At 34.1% G+C, this 19,664-nt stretch overlaps 1 long non-coding RNA gene across 2 annotated transcripts in view; it reads left to right on the top strand.

Moving 5' to 3' along the window:
* LOC123797779 (uncharacterized) overlaps positions 1-19,664 on the top strand; it is a 504,316-nt gene that overhangs the window by 259,009 nt on the left and 225,643 nt on the right. For both annotated transcript variants that reach the window (XR_015725747.1, XR_006781059.2), the window contains exon 4: positions 13,307-13,354. This is a non-coding gene — a long non-coding RNA (uncharacterized LOC123797779). The remainder of the gene's footprint in view (positions 1-13,306; positions 13,355-19,664) is intronic.

The following is a 19,664-nucleotide window of genomic DNA, read 5'->3' as shown; positions in this document are numbered from 1 at the left end:
AACATGATAGCCTTTATTCTGTAAAATCTGTTTTGCTCACTGAAAGTACATGTTTCTTTGTAAGTAACTTTCTTTTGTAAGCCTTGCCTTCTATAAAATATTATTTTCTCCCTCTTGCATGTCCATTTTTTATTGTAATACTGGTACTCCTTTTCTATTACTTGAAGATGGGAGCACTCATGACACTCTAACTTCTATTCACAAGCTTCATATACCTCAGAAAGATTTATTTGAATCTTCTCTAGAAAAACTGAATTATTCTTTGGTTGATGGCTCTGATCTTAAAACTGAAACAGGAAAATATCAGAAAAGATCAATGATAGAATATGAGCCATTGTTGTAGCAAACTCTGGCTCAAATAATGGCAATTATTACACTGACCCAAACTTGTCAATTAGGTAGATGAAAGAGAGTTAATACACACACACACACACACACACACACACACACACACACACATTGATAGTAGATATGTTTGGTGTAGTCTTTGCTTTTAGAATGCTTTGGAGAAAATGAAGAGTTCTATATCTCAGCAAGAACTCTAAGGATGGTTAGCAAAGTAAAGAATGTTCAAATTCTCTAATTCTTAAGGACATCAAAATTGTAAAGTTAGGAATGCAAGTAAAGTGGGATAAAATGGAATCTAAAAACAATTTCCAGACCAAAAATTATATTAGACAGTCGTATTTCCCTTGAAGTAGGTCCTAGTTGTGGCCCCTAGAAGGCTCAGTCGATTGAGTGTCTGACTCTTGGTTTCAGTTCAGGTCATGATCTCATGGGTCCAGAGATCAAGCCCAGCATTGGCATTAGGCTCCCTGCTTAGTGGGGAGTCTACTTGAGATTTTCTCCCTTTGCCGCCCCCCCTGCATGCTCGTGCTCTCTCTCTCTCTCACTTTCAAATAAATAAATAAATCTTAAAAAAAAAAAAAAAAAAAAAGAAAAGATTCTTTAAGTAGGTCCTAGCACTTAATGCAACTCAAAGAGACCAGATCTTTGGAGAATTTCAATGAGGTTATTAGATAATGCCAGCAGTTGAGTAGGAAAAAGGAGTTCTGGGAGAAATCTGGGTACAAAATTTCATAAGAATAACCTCTTACGTTCTTAGGAGGGCTACTTACTATCACCAGAGCAATTAATATGAAATGGTGAAATAATTTACAGGAAGTTACTCACTTGAGCAAGGACAAATAGACCAGTAAACCTTGGTGAGGAAGATTTACTGAAATTGCGATGTATAGTGGTGACAAATTCTCCCAGTTTTGTCTGTCTGATTTTTCCCCTTAATTCATGAATTACTTTTTTTTGGCACTACTTCATTTCAGAACTTGAAAGATGTCATCACATTGTCAGTCTTGTTGTTGCTCCTTTAAAGTAATGTGTCTGTTTTCTTCTGACTGCCTTTAAGATCATATCCAACTTTGATTTTCAACAATCATAATGTGTATAGGTGGTTTTACTATTTTTCTTTTAGCTTTCACAGAAACTTCTTTAATATGTAACTTGGCTCTGTGTCAGTTTTAGCACATTTTCAAATATCGTTTCCTCCCCAATCCTCTGACCACCATTCTCTCTTTTCTCCATTTTTGGGACTTTAATTTCACATATATTAGAACTTTACATCTAGTTTCATATTTTTCTCATGGTCTCTTGAATTTTCTATTTTTTTTTCTTTCTACTATTTAGCACTACTATTTTCTAATAAACTATTTCCCCCTTTACAAAAACTATTCTTTACAGTGTCCATTCCGCTGTTAGTCTTTCAAAGAGTTCTGAGTTTTAATTATTATATTTTGTGGTTTAAGAAATTTCACCGGGTTTTTTTTCAGGGAGTTGAGTTATGTGAGAAAATTGTGCACTTTTGGTATATTTCCCTCAGTGTATTATTCATACTCTTTCTCTGTCAATTTTAATAAGAAGGTCATCCGTGGTCCTATTTCTGTTTTCTGTTTCATTCTTCTCCCTGTTTCTTGGTTAGCCTCATTTCTTTTTTTAAAGATTTTTATTTATTTATTTATTTGACAGAGGTAGAGACAGCCAGCGAGAGAGGGAACACAAGCAGGGGGAGTGGGAGAGGAAGAAGCAGGCTCATAGCAGAGGAGCCTGATGTGGGGCTCGATCCCACAACGCCAGGATCACGCCCTGAGCCGAAGGCAGGTGCTTAACCGCTGTGCCACCCAGGCGCCCCTAGCCTCATTTTTTTTAACTGATTTTTTTTTGGATATCTTAGGTCAAAAATTTTATAGTACCAGATGTTGTCATTAATCTTCATGTAATAGGATTTCAGCCCATCCTCTCACAGATAGAAAGTGGGAGAAGATTACTTTAGTTCAATAAAGATTTAACCTCCATCAAGGGTGGTTTGCATTTTGTTAAGGCTGTATCTACTTCTCTTTTACGTGCTCCGCTAGGATATAGCTCTCCAGGCATCACAAATGAGAGCGTTTTGTAATTAATAAGACAACCTTCTTAGTACCATGAGTCTACCTCAGATTCCACTATGCTTTTAAGAAGCTTTTGTTTAGCTTCTTAGCTTCTTGCCCTGTGCAACTTAAGAATTTTAAAATCCAGGAGGAGAAACCATAAAGCAGAAGAATCACTTCTTTGTGGCTCTCTTCTCTCCTGATAGCCTTAGGAGTTCAAATCCAATATTTTTTCTTGCCAGTCCCATGAGTCTACCAAAAGCAATGCAGGATTTTCTGTTTAGCCATGGTCATTTTTCTTGATTCTTGGCTTCTTGTCCTGTGTCAAAAATCAGCTAACACCCTAAAGGGAAAGGTTGTTTGAATGAAGTCTTACTTTCTCTGACCTTAGCCCCTAAAATCCTAGCTTCCTTAGTCTCGCTGATATTTTCAAGCCTGATTTCTAAAATTGGTCTGTTACTCCATCTTAGCTGAAAGAACAAGCTGAGGTTCGTACTAGATCTGTCCCTACCTTACAAAAAGGAATATGCCTTTCTTAAATATTTTTAAGACATCATTTTCTTTCAGCTCAGAGATATGACAATTAACTGCAAGATGTAACAGCCATTGGTTCTTTCTACAGCAATATGTCATTAACAACACGTACACAGGGAAGACTATAACTATAGAAAGAGAATCTAAAATTATTAAACTAACTGTTTTTCTTCTAATATAAAATAGTTATCTGTACAAATTTTTGTGGTAACCAGGTTAACTCTGTATAAAAAGTCACCCCTTAAAATTCAGTTACATAAATCATTGCTCCTAAATGTCCTTTTAGTTTCTGTTTATGATTTCTCCAATAAAATTATTTATTCAGTTGTAAGGATAATTTATACAGCTACCCAATTTAGGTGTGTAATTTTGAATTCTGCTGTTGCTTTATCAAATTAGTTACATTTTTCGAACAAACTAAATTCTTCCTTCTAAAAATTTTTTAGTGAGGGCCAAATAATATAAAAAATAAAATAAAATTAGAGTTAACTTAGGCAGAAAAAAAGGATGAAAAATTGAATTTATGGCAACATGACAATACAACCATGGGCAAAAGTAGTAATAGAAACAACTGTGATGTAGTAAACTGGCTATTTCATCTGACTCTCCACCATCCTACATTGTTCTTGTGAAAAAGAGACTTAGACTCAAAGTGATATCATAGGAACTGACTCCTAAAGATTAGCTGCATCCTTTTGAAATAGGAACACTAGTAACCTTTGGTAAAAAGTGCAGTTTCCCTAGCAACGCAACCAAACCACAACAGAACAAGAAACAAATTTTTTCAGCATGAAACAGAAGTTCTCTTTGTTAATATGATCAGGACCTATAATAGGTCATTCAAAGAAGACTTGGGTTAAGAAGATAAATAAAAAAAATAGATAAATGAAAATTTATTTCAACTTTAAACATGCATTCATATTTATTCATGAATCTGTTGCTCAATACTCAGCTAACCTGCTCTTAATGTGTAGTTGTGCCATCTTTCCAGAATACACCACCTATAATTCATTGACTTTTATTTAAAGTGGAGGAAGCACATAAAGATATTTCTAGTCTATGCAGATTAATCTATACAGAATCCTTGTAAAGGTATACATTTTTCTCAGTTTGAGATCTACTTTCTACCCAATTCAGTGGACTCTTTTTAGTGATATGAATGTATCATGATTTTAAAAAAGCATTCAATTTAGTTTTTCTTTAAAAATGACAAAAGTTTTTTCACACCAACTTGTTTGGTTAGTAATACTTTATTAAAATGTGTCTTAGTCCATTCAGGCTCCTGCAACAACATGGTGTTGTTAGACTAGGTGGCTTATAAATAACAGAAATTTATTTCTCACAGTTCTGGAGGCTGAAAAGTCCATGATCAAGGTCTGGGCAGATTTAGTGTCTGGTGAGGACCTATGTTTCCTAGTTTATACTCAGCCATCTTGTCTCTGTGTGCTCATGTGGTGGAAGATGTGAGGGACCTCTTTGGGGTCCCTTTTATTAGGGTACCTATCTCATTTATGAGGGTGCTAATCATCCTTTCAGAAGCCCCACCTCTGTATACCCTCACACTGCGGACTAGGTTTCAACATACAAATTTTGGGGGATACTACATTCAGTCTAGAGCAAAATTCATAGTTCTAAAATAAAACCTAACTTTCAAAATTTACTTCAGAAATGAAAACAAGTGACTTTGGGAGTATTCACACAACTTATGTGAATACTTGTCTACTTTCAGTTCATAAATTAGAGCTCTGTTACTTCCATGTTTCCTGTGAATTATAAATTAGTGTTTTCCTGTCATTCAGCCAAATCCCTACGTGTTTCTTGATATAACAAGATAAAGAATGAACAGTTTGCGAGAATGTGTTGAGAATGGCAGTTTTTTGAGGAAGAGGTACGTTTACTGGACTGGGTGGTTTACAGAGGATGCTGCACAGGGATAGCAAGAACAAGGATCAGGGACAGGTCAGGAAAGTAGGGAGCATTAACATGTGTCATCTTTGCAAAAGCGTATATATTCATAAGTTTCCCCTTGTTCAGTACTATGGAACACTTAATATAACTAGAACTTCTACTTTATTTATCCATGTTATATAAATGGTTACAGTTGGCTCTTGTATATCGGTCTCATGTCTTTTACCTCTTCAGAGTAGACTTATACCTAGTAGCCTAGCCAAACTCAAATTTTTACACATGTGGATGTTTTAATTATAGTTCCAATAAGCTGATTTTTAGCAATCTAGAGGCTAAGGGCTTTGCATACCTCACAAAAATGCACCTAACATTTGCGAGCCATAAGTACAATAAATCTTTGGGCTGTAAATTACCCCAAGCCTCTGCTGTCCTTTGGAGCTCTCTGACTAATCCTCATAATACTGCTGGGTGTCATCATCCAGATAGTAAAGCTCTTTCTCTGAATCCCCCTCTCTCCTTTTCCCTCTTTCCTTTCTGGATAATGGCCACACTCTGGCAGGTCATTTCCTCTGAAGGGTCTTCAGCTGTGAGGGATTTCCCACATGCAGATCTGTCAAAGCACTACCCAACTAGAGCTTTTTGTGTGCTATTGCCATCTTGTGATGAGTCCTTTTCTTGATCAATCTTTAATTCTCCTCAAACTCATGACTTTCCGTTACAGAAATACCATTTTAAGGTTTGAATACCATTCTGTACTCACTGATGAGGAGTATTTGTTTGATCAAGAATGAAGCCTGTAGCATGGTCCTAAGAAAGAAAATTTCTTTTATTTCATATGCTATGATATTCACCCTGGGTCTTCTAAGCAAATTGTAGCATAGAATCACCACTGATTATTAGCAGCAATCAAGAGTGCTGGAAACACAAAGTAAAGAAATAGAACCATTTTAATTATCACATGTAAAGGAGCAATCCTCTTTGAGATTTATAGCCTCTGGACCCATTGGCTTCATCAGTGTAGCTAGAAACTGAGTTCTGGTTCCAGTAATGACAAAATAGCTTATTTCAAATTAACTGTCACACAGAAAACAATTATAACCTTGGAATCAAATAAAAGAAAATCAGTAATTAATAACAAAACAATTATGTTATCAACAAGGAAATGCAGGTGATTTGACCTTTGAAATTGGGTATCACTGGGTGAAGCCCACATTTATAAGGCTTATTTCCTGATGTCATACCCCAGCCAAAGAGATTAGAACACAAACAGAAAGATCCAGTCATACAATGAGGAAGTCAGACAAAAGGATTAGGAATGGCAGAGCATCTGAAAATTAAAGGAAGAAAAAATTTTGGAGAAGAAAGCCAGAGAGAGGAGGAACCAAAATATGAAGGTAACCCTTTCAAAATCCAAATACTAAAACCCCAAAACTAATATAGTCTTAAAAGTAATTAGGATAAAATCTTAAAAGCAACTAGGGAGGAAAAAAACCTTTAATACATACATGGAAAAAACAGCAGAAATGACAGCTGGCTAAGCAGAAACAACAGACGTAGGAATATCATGATTATAATCATTGAAGTGGCATTTTTTTTAAAAAGGAAAAGATATTATCAATTTGAATTCTATATCCAGAGAAAATATCTTTCATAAATGAAAGTGTAATAAAATACTTCAGATGAGAGAACATGAATTTGTCTCCAGCAGACCTGAATCAAAAGAAATACTGAAGATAAATCTTCAGAATGGAAAGGAATGAAACAATCAACAAAACTAAAATGCAACATACAGAATGTGAGAAGATATTTACAAATGTTATATCTGATAAAGGGCTAGTATCCAAAAATATATAAAGAACTTATAAAAATCAACACTAGAAAACAAATAATCCAACTAAGAATGGGAGAAGACATGAGTAGACATTTTTCCAAAGAAGACATATAGATATCCAACAGACACATGAAAAGCTGTTTATCATCACTTACCATCAGGGAAATGCAAACCAAAACTACAATGAGGTATCACCTCACACCTATCAGAATGGCTAAAATCAACAACACAAGAAACAACAGGTGTTGCTGAAGATATGGAGATAAAGGAACCCTCTAGCACTGTTGGTGGGAATGCAAACTGGTGCAGCCATTATGGAAGACAGTATGGAGGTTCCTCAAAAGGTTAAAAATAGAATTACCCTATGATCCAGCAATTACACTCCTGGGTATTTGCCCAAAGAATGTGAAAACAGTAATTCAGAGGCATACATGCACCTTCATGTTTATAGCAGCATTATTTACAATAGCTGAGATAGGGAATCAGCCATGTCCATGGATAGATGAGTGGATAAAGAAGATGTAATACACCACCACCCCCCACACACAATGGAAAATTATCCAGCCATAAAAAAGAAGAAATTTTGCCATTTGCAATGACATGGATGGAGTTAGAGAGTATAATGCTAAGCTAAATAAGTCAATCAAAGACAAATATCATATGATTTCACTCATATGTAGAACTTAAGAAACAAAATAAATAGCAAAGGGAAAAAAAGAGAGAGAGAGAGACAAACCAAGAAATAGACTCAAATTATAGAGAACACACTGAGGATTACCAGAGGGAAGGAGGTTGGAGGGATGGATTAAATAGGTGATGTCGGGATTAAAAAGTGCACTTGTTGTGATGAGCACTAAGTGATGTATGGAAGTGTTGAATCACTATATTGTACATCTGAAACTAATATAACACTGTATGTTAACTGACTGGAATTAAAAAAAAACTTTAAAAAAAGGAATGAAAAGGAATTGAGTAGAAATGAAAGTTCAGATCTCCGGATCAGAAGAAAAAACACAAGAAATGAATAAACATAAAACATTCTTATTTTTCTTTTCTTTTTTTTAATTTAAAAGAAAAACAGGGAACCTGGTGGCTCAGTCAGTTAAGCATCTGCCTTTGACTCAGGTCATGATCCTGGGGTCCTGGGAGTGAGCCCCAGGTTGGGGCTCACCTTGCTTGCTAAAGGTGAAAATAATAATATAGTTTGCAGTATATAAGATAATGTGGAAAAATATATTTCACAAAAAATGGTAAGGATGTTTTTGAAATTAAACTGTTTTATATATGTATACACATTCTCATTATTGTAGATAATATACTAATTCTGGGGTTCCTGGCTGGCTCAGTCGGTAAAGCATCAAAGTCTTAGTTTTGGCTCAGGTCACAACGTCAGGGTTGTGAGATCTAGCCCTGGGTGTGGAGCCTGCTTGGGATTCTCTCCCTCTGCACCTCCCCCCTCCACCTTGCATGTGTGCCCTCTCCCCCCCCTCAAAAAAATACTAATTCAAAGTAAATAGTGATTAATTAAAGAGACAATATTTTCATTTCTAGAGCAAACACTAAAAGTATACAGAGATAGAGCTGAAAATCTGTAAGATATCAAGAAATAATTAAAATATATGCATTTTAACCAAAAGGATAATAGAAAAGGTAAGAATTAAATAGAAAACAGAAAAGACAAATCAAAAATGAATAGCAGGGTAGGAGACAGAAAAACATCTTATTACTAATTAAATGAAGATGTATTAAATTTCAAAAGTGTATAACAATAAGAAAATCAAGACTGAACCTATGCTGTCTAAAAAGGATGCTAAAAGTATGTTAAAAGATGTATCATGCAACTAGTTGTCATAGGAAAGCTGCAGGCTGCAAAGCAAGAAATAATACCAGAGACAAAGAGGGACTTTTATTATGTCTGAGCCAATTAGCATATTAACTGTCTTAAAAATATATAAAACAAAAGCTGACAGAAGTAGAAGGAGAATTAGATAAGCCTACAATTTCATGTAAAAATTTCAGTTCTCTTTTCCTAGTATTTTAAAAATCTAAATCAGAATATTTACTCAGTGTCTCAAATTCCTCCACCTTTAACATCTCACTCAGAATAAAAGCTAAAATCCTTACCATGTCTGCAAAACCCTATGCAGCATCCCCTCTCGTTACACCCCCCTCGTTACACCCCCCTCTAACTTCCCTTTCCTTGAAAATACTTAAGATACCCTGTCCACTTTGCCGTACTACAAAACCCCCATCATACTTCTGTTTCATGTTTTAGCATTTTTCATTTTCTCCTTCTGGAACAACCTTCCTCCAGGTAGTACATGGTTTATAATCTTATATTTTTCAGGTTTTTATTCAAATGTCATATTCTTATTGAGGCTTCCTCTGCCCATCAAATTTAAAACATTCACCACTTCCCCCAGCAGTGCGTATTCTCCATCCATCCTGAATTTTACTGAGTTTTATTTATCATCCTACACCTTCCCTATGTATTTTACTTGTCTAGTTGTTTATTATTTGTTTCCATGCACTAAGATATAAATTACATGGGGGAGGGACTCATAAGTTTTGTTCCCAATCATATCCTCAGTCCTTAGAACAGTGCTTGTCCATGTTATGAATGAAAAATGAATACATAATTAAACAATATTTCTCTAATTCAGTGGTGGATCTATAATCCACATACCCTATGACCAAACAAAATGCAAATTAAAGCCATATATGAAATAAAATGCGAAGAATTAAAGGGTTGGAAAGGAACATTTTGGTTTAGCCCAATCCTCATTTTACCATTGAGGAACCTGGGACCCAGAGAGGTTTGCCTGGTGCACAGCAAGAGTGAGTTGCACAATACACCACTTTATACATTTTCTCTTTCATTATAGTGGCCATCCCAATTGGGGCTCACTGAAGTTTTCGGTTTGCCTCACATAGAATTAAAAAAAAATAGTTGCCAATGTTTAAACATTAACGTATTTCTCATAAGGGTCTAAATACCAACTTCTCTTGAAAATTGGAACATTTGCAACACATGATCCATACTTCCATTTGGCAATAATTTCCACTGCTTAGATGAGGCATGTGTTCGCAAATCTGCTTCCCTTTTTATTTACCTCATCTTCTTGGTCCTTGTAGATATCTGATTTTGCAACTTTGGATTCATCCCTTCTTTTCATGTTTTGCTTTATGTATGTGCCTATAAAATCGTTGATTCTAGTAACTATAGCATGACAATGGACTGAGGAGAAAATAAACTAACATTACTGCAAGGAAATTTAAATGATGCTATGATTCAAAATCTCTGCCCTATGCATTTTTAGAAATATTCATACATATCTACTTAAATGTGCTTTTCAGGATTTATGTCTCCATCTGAAGTTCTCCTACCTCAGAAAGTTACCTAAGGAAGTAATCCATCTGTCATTCACATTTTATTATAAATTACATAATAAAATCATGCTTTTTATTTTCCAAAATAGTCAGGCTTAGTTAATTATAAGTCTTAATAGAGAAATGGGAAAATTATATATATATATATATATATAAATATATATATATTTATATATGTAAATATATGTATATAATTTTCCCATTTCTCTATTAAAATATATTATATACTTATAATTATATATTATAAAATATATATATATTTATGTGTGTATATATATATATTTAATTCGAGATGCTGTGAAGGAAGCTAAAGCTAGGTTAATTGTGTGGGAATAGTTTTTGATAGTCATAAAGAAGTATATGTTTATACAGAGGCTTTCAGTACAGTTAAAAGAGGGGTATTAGAAGTAGGGAAGTTATTGATGTTAAATTTCACCTAACTGTAGTTTTGCTGCTTGTCCTTAGTATATACTGCTGATGCCAAACTACTGAATTAATCTTGCCTGACACAAGGTTGTGTTCCTATTTCAAGTGCTATAGGCAGTTTTCTAAGGAAAACAAGGCTCATATTCTTGTGAATATCTAGATTTCTTATATCAGTCTTGTCTACCACTCAACTGTTGATAATATCAACAGTATGTACAGCCTATTTGGCTCCAGCTCTGAAGTAGAATATTGCATATATTTTTAGTGAAAATGTGAATTGAAGGGAATCCAAACCATTAGTTTATTTCCCTCTGTTTTAATGACATTGTAAATAATTTTCTCTGGTTGTTTTATTTTTCTTTATTGCCCACACAGCCTCCTACATAGCCAAATTCATTTCTTGATTGCATATTGGTGACTGAACACGTAGGTGCTTACTAAAATAAATGTGCTGATGAGACATATGGGCACCGCTTTTTTTCCAGCTAATTTAGTATTTTTCCTTTAATGTCTGCATAATATTTTGCTTTTCTAAACTGTATAACTGGCACTGATAACCAATTTTGCAAGATTATGTTCTCTATTCTAAATACTCCTATTATCATCTGTCTTGTAGGATGCTTTTTTTTTTTCTCCCCACTTTGTGTTTGGAACATTCAATATGATATTCAGGCCATTGCTGCTTAAAGTTTGAAATATTCTCTTTTTCATATTCTTTTCTCTATCCCTTTCTTTTTCCAAGAGGAAATTACCTACCTCAGGGCATGACAAACTTTTCTTCTAGAAAAAAACATTTCTTTCAGCTGTAGGTGATAAGCATAAGACATCATGATGGCGTGATACACTTCACCTGAAGAGAGATGATACTTTCGGCTTTTTCTAAATTCTGTTTGCATCAACACGACATTGTCAATGCAATACTAGATAATATTGTTTCTTTTGCTACTTATGAAATTATGGTGGCTAGATTTTGGAAAAAGATCAATAGGTGTCAATTATGAAGATTCTGTCATTTGTCCCATACCACATCTTTAGTGTAAAAATATGATTACTCACTCTGGGCTTTGCTCTAGTACTGAAGGAGATGTGCTCTGCTTTATTTAGGGAAAAAATTCATTTATGTATGGTAGCTGAAATGATAATTCCTCCAGGCTTGTGTGCATTTATTGCTGCTCTATTTTGTCCACTCTTTTTTTTAATTTGGTGTTAGAAATCTGCATCAAAACAGATAATAATTCAGGCTGGAAATATTAGGATCATATTCTTACCCTGTTTAGACCCATTGAGGAGCTCCACTTACATTGATTGTTTGAAATGCAGAATGTTCTGGCAAGAGACAGGCATGGCTAATGCCACATAAGACCCTTATTGCCTTTCTACTCTCAGATTTCTCTTTTGTGTTCTTAGATGAAAATTGCACAAAGTACACTGATTTCAGTTAGGGATTTAGGAAATTATAAAACTACCTTTATTAGAGAAGTAGGGAATCACATAGCAAATAGTAAATCACTACTCATTGAATAGCCCTAGATGAGACAAACAAAACAAAACAAAATCCATGAAAATATGAATTGAAGGGAATCAAACCATTAGTTTATTTCCCTCTGTTTTAATGACATTGTAAATAATCTTCTCTGGTTGTTTTATTTATTTTTTTTTGATTTTATGCATTTGTGTAAAACTTATGTTCTTATTCACTCGTTTGTTCATTACACAAATACATATTGAGTGTTAAAAAAGTGGCTCTAGAGGGGCACCTGGGTGGCTCAGTCGGTTAAGTGTCTGCCTTCAGCTCAGTTCCTGATTTTGGAATCCTGGGGTCAAACCCCACCTTGGGCTCCCTGCTTTGCTGGGAGTCTACTTCTCTTTCTTTCTCCCTCTGCCCCTCCCCCTGCTTATGCTCTCTCACTCACTTGCTCTCTTTCTCAAAAAATAAATAAATAAATAAAATCTTTAAAAATAGAATTGGAATGCTAGGATTCAAATTCTGTATTTGCCACTTACTAGCCATTTATACTCTTGTACGAGTTAATTTCTTTGTAGAGGGTGAGACTTCTAAATCATAGGTCTCCTAACTCTTAAATATCTTATAAGAATATATTTTAATACATACAAAGAATTATTATTATTAATAATAATTTTTATTATGTTATGTTAGTCACCATACAGTACATACAAAGAATTATTCCTCAATAAATACTAGTCACCATTAGTAGTTTATCTACATGCCAAAAATGGAAATGACAAATATTTGGTGTTCAAGGAGAACTCAAAGAGAAGCAAATCATGGAGTTAGAGGGGATAAATGGAATCAATCTTAATATATTATAATGTGTATGGATACATAGAGATGATATAGGTATCGATGGTATATATTGCAATGATGTATATATGTCTATGATTTACAAATATATATATAAATATTTAAATATTTATACATGGAAATTTGGGAAATAAAAAATAAACTTCCTTTTTTTGGTAAGTCCTGGGAAGATTTCAGATGAAGCTTGAATACTTGAAAGTCACTGGGTAAACAAGAGGGGAAGGGTATTCCAGGCAGAAGGAACAGAATATGTAAGGTTTTATGAGGTAACTGAGTATAATCAAGAGCAGCTAAAGAGCAGGTTTTATTGGAAAGAAAGTAGACTGAAATGGGGCAGGAGAAAAATGAAGATAAGTGCAGGAAGACATAAAGATTCTGCAGTTTTGCAAGGGATGGTTAGCTGAATCCTTAAAGAGTTTAAGCAGGACAGTTTATTTACATTTATTTAATTTAGTGATTTAATTTGCCTTTTAGGAAATGGCAGAGGTACCTAGAATGGATGCGGATGTGAAAAGGCAAGAGGTAAGTAGAGTACTTGTGTACATTTTACGATGACCCCAGTGCAATATGGTTGCTGACCTGTACTAAACAACACAGTGAGTGGAGAGAATATGTATATATTTATGAAACAGAAACTAATCCAAATACCCTGTAGTGAGATGGGAGTGAATTGAGTTGGAAGTGGCACCCAGCAGCTTGGCCTGACCCTCCCAGGAAGGCATTTTTATGAGTAAAATGATAAATCTGGTTTTTGTTAGACTGAATCTCAGTTGCTTGGTTTGTTAGACATGTACACACACACAAGATGAGATGATTGGTGATCCAGGGAGGCTGACTCAGAGAACCATTCTGGAAGTAATCATCTCCAATGGTAACTGGAACCAATTGTGAATGGGATCATCTGGGTATGCAGGGAGGGTACAGAATATCCAAGGAGGTGTACAGAATCCAGAAGAGAGAGATGGTGCAGTGGCAAAGAGGAACCCCGAGAGAGTGAGTGATCAACACTAGCCCCTGAGAGGAATTATTCAAAGTGGCCCTTCAACTGGGAAATTTAATAAGCAGTGGTGACGTAGAATTAGTTTCACTGGCATGTTGCTGATGGAACCCATATTACAGTGTATACAGTAGAAAATTTCTGCTGTTGTCAAATAATACTTGATGTTCTATGATGTGTTAACTATTTCAAACAATATGTGTGGTATGGTTCCATTTCTATGAAAATATTTATTTATGCACATAGGCAGTGATATATGATTTTTTCATGTAAATGAAGAATGACCATTCTTAGTAGAGCTATGAGTATTGTTTTCTTCTTTAAGCTTTTCTGAGTTTTTTAAAAATAATACACATGCATTTTTATAGAAATTAGGGTATATTTTTTAAAGATTAGCTGTCAAGTAAGGAGAGAAAAAAAGTAGAAATAAAGTGAAATCCAGAGCCTAAGGAGTTCTATAAGATGGTAGACATATAATTATGTTTATATTCTGAAAACAGTCAATGAAGTAAGAAAGTTAATATGTGAGAAGAAAGTGCAACCATGAAGAGAGAAAGCCCTGTAGAAGAGAGAGAGCACAGGCTACAAGGACAGTTTAATAGTATGAAAAGAAAGTCAGCTGGGGAGCAGAGGACACTTTTTCCTTATAACTAGTAGGAAGGGATTCAAGATAGATGTGGGCTGAAGAAGCTGATGTTTATGAGAATGTAGCCTATCTACTAATGGGAAAACTGAATTAAAAAATTAATAGTTACCTAAAGTACATGGTAAAAGAAAATACTAATGCATAAACTCTTACCTATATTAAGTTCTGGAAGGATTTATTTTAAATTTATTCAGCTCGTTTATGTAAAGGCCATGCATATAGTTAATATGTGACTGAGGCTAACCATGAAGCAATAAGAAATAGTAGAGATTATTATTATATATTTTTAAAAATCAACTGTATATGAACCCAGTATAATCAAACTATCACAAATATGGGATTGGGTGCAGCTGATAGACCTTGATTTTCCAATCTCCTAAAAACAACCACTAAAGTAAGTGAACATATTCAAATAAAATTTTTCAGATAGTGTTCACTTATACCATATATATCAACATCACTTAATAGAAATATGACTACCCCAGATTCCTTCCTTTACATCCGTGTAGATTAAGTTCCCTAATAGAAAAAAATATGTTGTCTTCCATTTTCTTAAATAGTTTCACTTTGACAGCTTTCTGAATTAAGATTCATGAATATAAATATGACGACCCTTTTCAAATTATGCATGACTTCTTTGCATAGCTATTTTGTGAGTGTGTGTGTGTGTGTGTGTGTGTGTGTGTGTGTGTGCTGGCTTTTAGCTAAGTAAGATTTCAAACAATAAGAATGAGAAACCAACACAAATTACAACAGAATTCATTTTGAACAAAATGAAGTGGAATGTAAAATATAAAACTAATATCTATAAATGGGATTTTTGGAAATGCATAAGATTTTTACATTGTTCTCATTACTTTTTGTAATATTAGGATAACTTGTTTCCTACCTTTATGTTTGGAGGCAAAGTTTGTGTGTTATAGTGTTTTACAGAGTATGATACAAGCTTATAGATATCAGAGCACTGAAAAGAAGTAATATTTGCCAATCTATTTATATTATTACCTTCTAGAGGGAAAGAATCGGCCGAGGGTTTTCTTAATTTTCCATCACATTAAGAAACTGTACACTTTTATATTTGCATCCTGTTCAAAGTCACAGTATATAGTAATTTACAAGCGTTCTTATTGGGGCCACAGGTACAGGCAGACAAAATGAACATTCATTAATAGGGTTAGATTTTTTTTAAACAAGTTGAGACTTCTGCATTGGAAATTAGGAAAACAGTGCTTGAAAATAGTGCTTTTGAATGTCTTATAAGAGAGCATGATAATGCTTATATATTTCTATATCACCAATGAATTTTAATTGGCTACTCTTTTCAGTACTTTGACTGGAAAGAGCATTTTTTCCATGGCATTTATTCTCTGAGGTGAGATAGTCACAAATTTTCATATAGTTTGTGTTTTAAATTGGCCATTTAATCTCACCGATGTTAGAACCAAATTCTGGAAATAGAAAAAAAAATGTATGAAATAATTCTATTTTACAGATTTTTTAGTGAAATTGCATGCTATTAACAATGTGGCACTTTCTTTTATATACCCCAGTAATCAAAAGGACCCCTCAAGTAGCAAATAATATATTTGAACCAATTTGTAAGCATCTCTGCATATTATTTGTAAACTAAAGAGAATATCAGTAATTAGAATAAGGTGTTTATTTTATATTTGTGAATACTATTATTGCTATTGCATCTCAATTTGGAAAGTGTATAGAAGGAGAGATATTTTTGTTAAATGATTTATCAAAAGATTTGTGAGCTATAAAATATTAAATATAATTTTATTTTAATTATCATACTTTTAATGAGTATTAGTTTTACCTCTGCTGCTACTGACTGTATTGTGCATGTTTTAGTTGTTTCTAAGTGTTTAAAATACATCAGGTGACAAATTTCTAATTCAGGGTTTAAATTATTAAATTAAGTCAGTTCTTTAGGAAAGCTCAGTTTAAGAATGAACATTAGAAGACTACATGGTTATATGTCACAGTTATAATTTCTTTTCACTGCTAACAGACTGCTGGATGGAAAACTTACTCATTTAATAGTTTTTTATATTACAAAACACAGTGGGATTAGAAAATTACAGATATATGTGTAGAATTAAAAAAATAATTCTGTTTTTCTTAAAAAAAATCTAAGGAGCATATAATCTCAAAGTACTATCCCTAATTTTGGGAACCTTCTAAATAGCAAATACAATGTTTATTATAAATAATAACCTAAATTATTGATGTTTACTATATTCTGAGCTAAGTAAACAATTACAGTGATTGTCTCACTGAATCTTCATCACACTAGTAAGAGACAGATAATATTCCCAGTTTCCACATGAAGATAGTGATACATTTCCAAAATCACAAAGTCCATAAGTGGTGATTCTAGTGTCTGAACTTTGCAGTCTGCTTTCAGAGGCTACACATTTACCCAGTATATTATACTGCCAAAGAATGACTTTTTTCTTCCATATATTAAACATTATGTCTAGTTATCAAATGAAGGTGAAATTTCTGCTCCACCTCTTTCTTTTATATTATGTTTATAAGGTGGTATTTGCTTCTTCTTATCTTTCATCAATTCCTTCTTTTCAGACATCAACCTGTATCTTTTGCATCTCTAATTCTGTTCATTCCATTTTAAGTGTCTTTAAGAAATAGTAGATAAATCTGGGGTGCCTGGGTGGCTCAGTTGGTTAAGTTTCTGACTCTTGGTTTTGGCTTATGTCATGATCTCATGGGTCTTGAGATCCAGCCCCAGGTCAAGCCCTGTGCTCAGTGGAGAGTCTGCTTGAAGCTTCTCTCCCTCTGCTCCTCCTCACACTCCCGTGTGCTCTCTCTCTTTCTCTAAAGTAAATAAATAAATCTTTAAAAAAAAAAAGAAATAGATAAATTTGAAGTGAGGATAATACCTAATTATATAAGAACATATATATTATATATTTTATGCCATATAATATATATACATACACAGTGCATATTCATACACACCTTTTGTTTTTTGGTTTTGAACTGTCACTATTTTTGCCAGCATTTCATATTTTTTAAAACTTCCCTGGAGCAGGTTGAGTATCGGTATCTAACAATTATCTATAGCAGGTGTGAAACTATGAAATCTAAGACTTATGTTCTTTGCTTTTATAAAATGAAGTTGTTCACTTCTTGCATAACAAATGCTTAGCAGTGTCTGTAATGCTATAGAAGAAAATGGCAAATGTGTTGAGAAAATTTTCTGTGTATAACAGAACTTATTTTTTAATTGCTTTCCGTATTAAAAGTTTACTAAGTTAAAAATTTTAAAAACCAGTGGAACAGACAAAAATTTGATTTCAACAGCCTGTGGAATTAAATTCAGCTTGGGGCATGGGGTATTAAAGGATGATATGAGAGAATCTACAACATGTCTATATTTTAAGAGTTGGGACACTGTGGGAGAAGTTCAGATAGAGGATCAGCAGTGGGTTAGCAGAAAAATAGTCCAAATTGTGCAAGGAAGAGTAATAAAGCTAAGAGTGGCAAATGAAGTTCAGTATTAAAGAAATCTTATGCAGTATGCGGATAACAGTAACAGAGAAAGTGATTAGGATAATACTGTACATTTTGCTAAACAGCGTGTCTTTGTTTTGATGACTCATTTAACAGGCCATGTGGGCACTGGTTCCAAGGTATCTTCAAGGCATTAAGTGACTGGACAGACAGCCTAGTAAAAGAGAAGCACATTGAGAGTGTTTATGTGCACTTGTTCAGAATCCTGTAACAATAATAATTGACTAGATTTTAGTCAGTGATCTTACAATCAGATAGTAAAATAACCTATGTGGCCTTATTTGTTTTTAATATATCATTTTAGTATATATAATGGCTAATTTTAATTTTAACTAGGGAGAGATTGTTACATTAAAGTGCATTGGTTACATGAGACAGATCATCTAATTTATATATTGACCTAAGTTCATTACTTATGCATATTTAAAATGTGTTCTTATTTATTAAATACAAAAACAAAAAGGAAACAGTGTCCACAGCAATAAAATTCCTTGAGTTTGTTAAGAACCTGACAAAGGTAGTCTTATTTTCATTGGCAGAGATCCCCTAGTAGAAAACAAACTAGTAGACTTTAGTTAATACTTAGTATATGTCCATTTTCATATCTACCCAGATATTCCTTATTTGTAGGCACCTTTTCAAAAATACACCAAACTTCTTAACTCCAGAAATACCTAATTTAGAATAAATAATTGGCAAAGCAGAAAATGGCTTACAGTTCCTGTGGTCAAATCTCAATTCTAAAATTAAAGAAACTGGCTCCCCCAATATGAAGTAAGTTGTTCTGAATTCTAATTCAGAAATCTTATCATAGCATTTTGATCCCTGTTATGAAAGACTTTTGAATGGCTTTAATGATGACATTGTGAGTGCCCCTATCTAAAATTTTTAACCGTTTTAGTTAAGATACATCAGTGGTGCCTGGATGGCTCTGTTGGTTAAGTGTCTGACATTGGCTCAGGTCATAATCTTGGGCTTCTGGGATCGAGCCTGCTTTGGGCTCCACATTCATCAGAGAGTCTGCTTGTTCCTCTACCGCTCCCCCTCTCATTCTCTCTCTCTCTCTCTCAAATAAATAAATAAAAATTTTTTTTTAAAAAGAAGTACATCATATTCTGGTTTGATAATTCTACTTAATGTCCATTGTAGTTTAGAGAACAAACCTAGGCATTATTTTCTACTGGAAAGAAGCAAATAATAAAAATCACCTAAGCTGTTTTTTAACTTAGTCAACAGGTCTGAGATTGTAGATATAACCGAGTCTGTTCCTTTTTGCTTTTCTGAGCTGCTTTTTTTCTTTTCAGGGCTGCCACCTTCTCCCCTACCACTGAAGTGGGTCTCTGGGTCTTTTAGAGACTAGATGCTAGAATGCACAGAACTTCTCTTTTCAGTGGGATTTCAATCTCTAAAGGATGATTTAGACTGGACTCTGCCTCAAGGAAGTTTGATACATACGGGGAGAGTTCCCATGAGAGTTAACAAAGCTAGGGATAGGGAGGGGTTAGAGCTAGAGATAGGAGTAAAAGACAGTTTTTTTTTTTTTTTTTAACCATTTGAAGCTCCTGATCCAGAATGCCTGAATCTAGTTTTCTTTGGACTACCTGGTCTGTTAATAATACACCAAATATTTGTGAGTGCCTATT

Source organism: Ursus americanus, chromosome 9 (assembly GCF_024610735.1).
Source record: "Ursus americanus isolate L20-20 chromosome 9, mUrsAme1.1.p, whole genome shotgun sequence".
NCBI classification, from domain to species: domain Eukaryota; kingdom Metazoa; phylum Chordata; class Mammalia; order Carnivora; family Ursidae; genus Ursus; species Ursus americanus.
The sequence above is the reverse complement of the archived record's forward strand: the minus strand, read 5'-3'. Positions and strand labels throughout refer to the sequence as shown.